The 6017-nt window shown below is 45.9% G+C and overlaps 1 non-coding gene across 1 annotated transcript; it reads left to right on the forward strand.

Moving 5' to 3' along the window:
* Positions 1 to 347: 347 nt before the first annotated feature.
* LOC119924504 lies at positions 348 to 485 on the forward strand. Its single transcript, XR_005449215.1, has one exon. It is a non-coding gene; the product is annotated as a small nucleolar RNA SNORA7 (small nucleolar RNA).
* The last annotated feature ends 5532 nt before the right edge of the window (positions 486 to 6017 follow it).

Genomic DNA, 6017 nt, shown 5'->3' on the forward strand with positions numbered 1-6017 from the left:
CTCTGTGTGACCTTGGGCAAAGCCACTTCACTTCTCTGGGCCTCAGTTACCTCATCTGGAAAATGAGGATTAAGACTGTGAGCCCCACGTGGGACAGGGACTGTGTTCAACTTGATAACCTTGTATCTACCCAGCGCTTAGGACAATGTTTGGCACATAGTCCTTAACAAGTACCAAAAAAAATGCCAGAACCTTGGTCTTCCTCCTCCCAGGCCCATGCTCTTTCCACTAGGCTACGCTGCTTCTCTGTCTGCTCTGGAGATTTGTTCTTTAAAGTTCTGGTTGGGAAGGAAAAGTTTTAGGGGAGGGCTCAGAAGGAGAAGTTTTGGTACTAGTGCTTACTAAGCTCCCTCTCAGGGTCACATCTGGAGAGTTTCCAGTCCTCTACCAGTCTCGACTCCGGGAGGGAGAGTGAGGCAGAGGCTTGTCCGTGCCATTCCTAGCTTGGCCAGTGGCTAGCGAGTGGGAGGCCATCTGCTACAAGGCAAAACTCACCTGTGCTGGGCAGCAGCGGCATGGGAGAGAATCAAAGGCGAAGACGCAGATTTGCTTCACGGAAGGAGGCGATGGTAAACTACTTCCATATTTTTTCCAAGAAAACTGTAGAATCAATCAATCAATCAATCGTATTTATTGAGTGCTTACTGTGTGCAGAGTACTGTACTAAGCTCTTGGGAAGTACAAATTGGCAATATATAGAGACAGTCCCTACCCAACAGTGGGCTCACAATCTAGAAGGGGGAGACAAAACCAAACATACTAACAAAATAAAATAAATAGAATAGATATGTACAAGTAAAATAAATAAATAAATAGAGTAATAAATATGTACAAACGTATATACATATATACAGCTGCTGTGGGGAAGGGAAGGAGGTGAGATGGGGGGGATGCAGAGGGGGACGAGGGGGAGAGGAAGGAAGGTGCTCAGTCTGGGAAGGCCTCCTGGAGGAGGTGAGCTCTCAGTAGGGCCTTGAAGGGAGGAAGAGAGCTAGCTTGGTGGATGGGCAGAGGGAGCAGGGCATTCCAGGCCCGGGGGATGACGTGGGCCGGGGGTCGAGGGCGGGACAGACGAGAACGAGGTATGGTGAGGAGATTAGCAACAGAGGAGGGGAGGGTGCGGGCTGGGCTGTAGAAGGAGAGAAGAGGGGTGAGGTAGGAGGGGGCGAGGTGATGGACAGCCTTGAAGCCCGGGGTGAGGAGTTTCTGCCTGATGTGCAGATTGATTGGTAGCCACTAGAGACTTTTGAGGAGGGGAGTAATATGCCCAGAGCGTTTCTGGACAAAGATAATCCGGGCAGCAGCATGAAGCATGGACTGCAGATGGAGGTGGGGCGTTCTGGGAGAGCCGTGTCTATGGTGTCGCTATGGGACTAAGATGACTCGACGGCATAAAACAAGAATTACAAAGCACTTACTCTGTGCCAACCACTGTACTCAGCACTGGGGTGGATCCAACATAATCAGGATGAACACGGTCTTCGTCCCACCTGGGGCTCCCAATCTAACTAGGAGGTAGTATTTAATTCCCATTTTCAGATGAAGAAACTGAGGTACAGAGAAGTGAAGTGACCTGCCCGAGGTCATACAGCAGGCAATTGGCAGAGTCGGGATTAGAACTCAGATCCTTTGATGCCCATACCCTTATTTTTTCCACAAGTCACGTTGCTTCCTGTATCCAGTGAGCTACAATGATCATTTCCACTATGCCAAACTACCAACTGAAATCACCATGTGACAAAATTCAGTCGCATTTGGTCAGTTATACTCTTCAATAATCAATCCAGGAGTACACTATCTGTATCTAGAGAAACAGCATGGCTTAGTGGAAAATGGGAGTCAGAGGACGTTGATTCTAATCCCGGCTCTGCCACTTACCTGCTTGGGCAAGTCGCTTAACTTCTCTGTGCCTCAGTTACCTCATCTGTAAAATGGGGTTGAAGACTGTGAGCCCCATGTGGGACAACCTGATTACCTTGTATCTACCCCAGCACTTAGAATAGTGCTCAGCACATAGTAAGCACTTAACAGATATCATTATTATGTAGCATGATATCTGGATTTATCTCTATGTCTAGACCAACTTAGATATTGAGATCTATTTAATAATAATACTATTAATTATGGTATTTGTTAAGTGCTTACTATGTGCAGAACACTGTACTAAGCGCTGGAGTGGGTACAAGCAAATCAGGTTGGACACAGTCCCTGATCCATACGGGACTCACAGTCTTAATCCCCATTTTACAGATGAGGGAATTGAGACCCAGAGGAGGGAAGTGACTTGCTCAAGTTCACATAGCAGACATGTGGCAGAGCCAGGATTAGAACCCATGTCTTAAGACTTCCAGGCCTGTGCTCTTTCCACTAGGCCACACTGATTCTATCCTCTATGTCTATTACTACCATATACCAATCCATATATAGACTTATATATACATATATCTTCTAGATACAAGACAGAAGCAGCGTGGCTTAGCGGAAAGAGCCCGGGTTTGGGAGTCAGAGGTCGTGGGTTCTAATCCCAGCTCTGCCGCTTGTCAGCTGTGTACTTCTCTTTGCCTCAGTTACCTCATCTGTAAAATGGGGATGGAGACTGTGAGTCCCACGTAGGACAACCTGAATACCTTGTATCTACTCCAGCGCTTAGAATAGTAATAATAATAATGATGGCATTTGTTAAGTGCTTACTATGTACAAAGCACTGTTCTAAGTGCTGGGAAGGGTGCAAGGTGATCAGGTTGTTCCACGTGGGGCTCCCAGTCTTCATCTCCATTTTACAGATGAAGTAACTGAGGCACAGAGAAGTGAAGTGACTTGCCCAAAGTCACACAGCTGACAAATGGCAGAGCCGGGATTAGAACCCATGACCTCTGACTCCCAAGCCCGTGCTCTTTCCACTGAGCCACACGGTGAAACAGTGTGCTTGGCACATAGCACTTAACAAATACTGTAATTATTATTATTATTAATTATTAAGACAGCTCCTCAAGGGTGGTCTGGGTTGATCTCCTTCCCTGAATAAGTCCTCTTTTCCTTTTCTGCCACTCCCTCCTGGGTCACGCTGACTTGCTCCCTTTATTCATCCCCCCCCCACCCCACCCCACCCCACCCCAGCCCCACAGCACTTTTGTCTTATCTGTAATTTATTTATTTATATTAATATCTATCTTTCCCTCTAGTCTGTAAACTCACTGTGGGCAGGGAATGTGTCTGTTTATTGTTCTATTGTACTCTCCCAAGCAGTTAGTATAGTGCTTTCCACACAATAAATGCTCACTAAATATGATTGACTGACTGACTCCTTTCCGAGCCAGATTTAGACAAGCAGAAAAAGGATAGCAGGAGAGGTGGATTATCTCCTCCAGGAGGCCTTCCCTGACTAAGCCCTCCTTTCCAGCATGGCTCAGTGGAAAGAGCCCGGGCTTTGGAGTCAGAGGTAATGATTCAAATCCCAGCTCTGCCACTTGTCAGCTGTGTGACTTTGGGCAAGTACTTCACTTCTCTGGGCCTCAGTTCCCTCATCTGTAAAATGGGGATGGAGACTGTGAGCCTCCCGTGGGAGAACCTCATCACCTTGTAACCTCTCCAGAGCTTAGAACAGTGTTTTGCACATAGTAAGTGCTTAATAATTGCTATCATTATTATTATTTCCTCTTCCCCCATTCCCTTTTGCATCACCATGACTTGCTCCCTTTGCTCGTTCCCCCTCCCCACCACTTATGTCCCTAGCCACCATTTACTTATTTATATTAATGTCTGTCTCCCCTCTAGACTGTAAGTTTGTAGTGGGCGGGGAATGTGCCTGTTTATTGTTGCATTGTAATCTCCCAAGTGCTTAGTACAGTGCTCTGCACACAGTAAGTGCTTAATAAATATGATTGAGTGATTGATTGACTTGGGAGAAAATGGATATCCCCCCAAAGTCTTGGAGACACTGAATCTGGATCGATTAATTAAGAAGTAAGACTCAATCATTCAATCAATGATATTTATTGAGTGCTTACTGTGTTCAGAGCACTATTCAGAAATGTCAGCTCGTCAATGTAGTGACGTTCTCGTGTTTTCACCAGTCTAATGATCAGCACTACCTCTGACGACTTGACACCTGTCCACATGTTTTGTTTTGTTGTCTGTCTCCCCCTTCTAGACTGTGAACCCGTTGTTGGGTAGGGACCGTCTCTATATGTTGCCAACTTGTATTTTCTAAACGCTTAGTAAGCACTCAATAAATATGATTGAATGAATAGTAAGTACTCAATAAATAGGATTGAATGAATGGATGAACATATGTCTGTATCCGAGGCTTTGAAGGGGCGGAGAGTAATTGTCTGTCAGATATGAAGAGGGAGGGCCATCCAGGCCAGAGGCAGGACGTGGGTGAGAAGTCAGTCGCAAGATAGACAAGAGCGAGTTACAGGGAGAAGGTTAGCATTAGAGGAGCGAAATATGTGGGCTGGGCTGTAGTAGGAGAGTAGCAAGATGAGGTAGGAGGGGGCAAGGTGGTGGACTGCTTTAAAGTCGACGGTGAGGAGTTTCTGTTTGATGCAGAGGTAGATGGGCAACCCCTCCCCACCCCCCCCTGCCTTACCTCCTTCCCCTCCCCACAGCACTTGTATATATGTGTATATGTTTGTACGGATTTATTACTCTATTTATTTACTTATTTTATTTGTACATATTTATTCTATTTATTTTATTTTGTTGATATGTTTTGTTTTGTTGTCTGTCACCCCCTTCTAGACTGTGAGCCTGCTGTTGGGTGGGGACCATCTCTATATTTTGCCAACTTGTACTTCCCAAGCACTTAGTACAGTGCTCTGCACACAGTAAGCGCTCAATAAATATGATTGATTGAATGAATGAATGAATGTTTCACAACCTTTGGTGTTCTTACAAAGATCACTGGAAAATCTGTGTCAGAAAATGACCTTTGTTGAGGCCAACCCAAGAAAGCAGGTTTAAGGAATTCTTTGCCATAAAAAACCCCAATGTCCGCCAATGCTTTTATTCCACTTAGAAATCCTTCCTTGTCTGGTTCTCCAGTTGAAGTGGATGTTCAGGTGTGGATAGAGAATGTCTCCTGTTTTTCTCTTGTGGTTTTCTATGGGAGGCACGGAAGCTTAGTGGAAAGAGCATGGACTTAGAAGTCAGGACACGGAGAATAATAATGATGATGTTGATAACAACTAATGATAATAATACCCATCAAGCACTTACTATGTGCCAAGTGCTAATAAAAGCACTGGGGTAAATACAAGATCATCGGGTTGGACCCAGCTCCTGTCCTATGTGGGGCTCACGGTCTAACTTCTGAATTCTTGAGTTCTCATTGGATCTCCAGAGAATCTGGTCCATTCTATTCCAAGCCTTTCCAGGGAAGAAGCATGGCCTAGTGGAAAGAGCATGTACCTAGGAGTCAGTAGGGCCTGAGTTCTAATCCTACCTCTGCCATTTGTCTGCTGTGTGACCTTGGGCAAGTTATATCACTTCCCTGTGTCTCATTAACCTCATCTGTAAAATGGGGATTAAGACTGTGAGCCCCACGTGGGTCAGGGACTGTGTCCAACTTAATTACCTTGCATTTACCATTTGCCTGTCACATAGAAAGTGCTTAGCAAGTGCCACAATTATTATTATTATTCTGAAGAGAAAAATGGTTGTTTATCCTTGTCCCTCATTGGCTTCAATCCACGCCTCTATCCATCAAAAGTGGAACATGACAGTGGAAAGAGCACGGGCTTGGGAGTCAGAGGTCGTGGGTTCTAATTCCGACTCTGCCACTTGTCTGCTAGGTTCCCCAAGGTTCAGTGCTTGGTCCCCTTCTGTTCTCGATCTACACGCACTCCCTTGGTGACCTCATTCGCTCCCACGGCTTCAACTATCATCTCTACGCTGATGACCCCCAGATCTCCATCTCTGCCCCTGCTCTCTCCCCCTCTCTCCAGGCTCGCATCTCCTCCTGCTTTCAGGACATCTCCATCTGGATGTCTGCCCGCCACCTAAAACTCAACATG

This window comes from Tachyglossus aculeatus, chromosome 2 (assembly GCF_015852505.1).
Source record: "Tachyglossus aculeatus isolate mTacAcu1 chromosome 2, mTacAcu1.pri, whole genome shotgun sequence".
Taxonomy (NCBI): domain Eukaryota; kingdom Metazoa; phylum Chordata; class Mammalia; order Monotremata; family Tachyglossidae; genus Tachyglossus; species Tachyglossus aculeatus.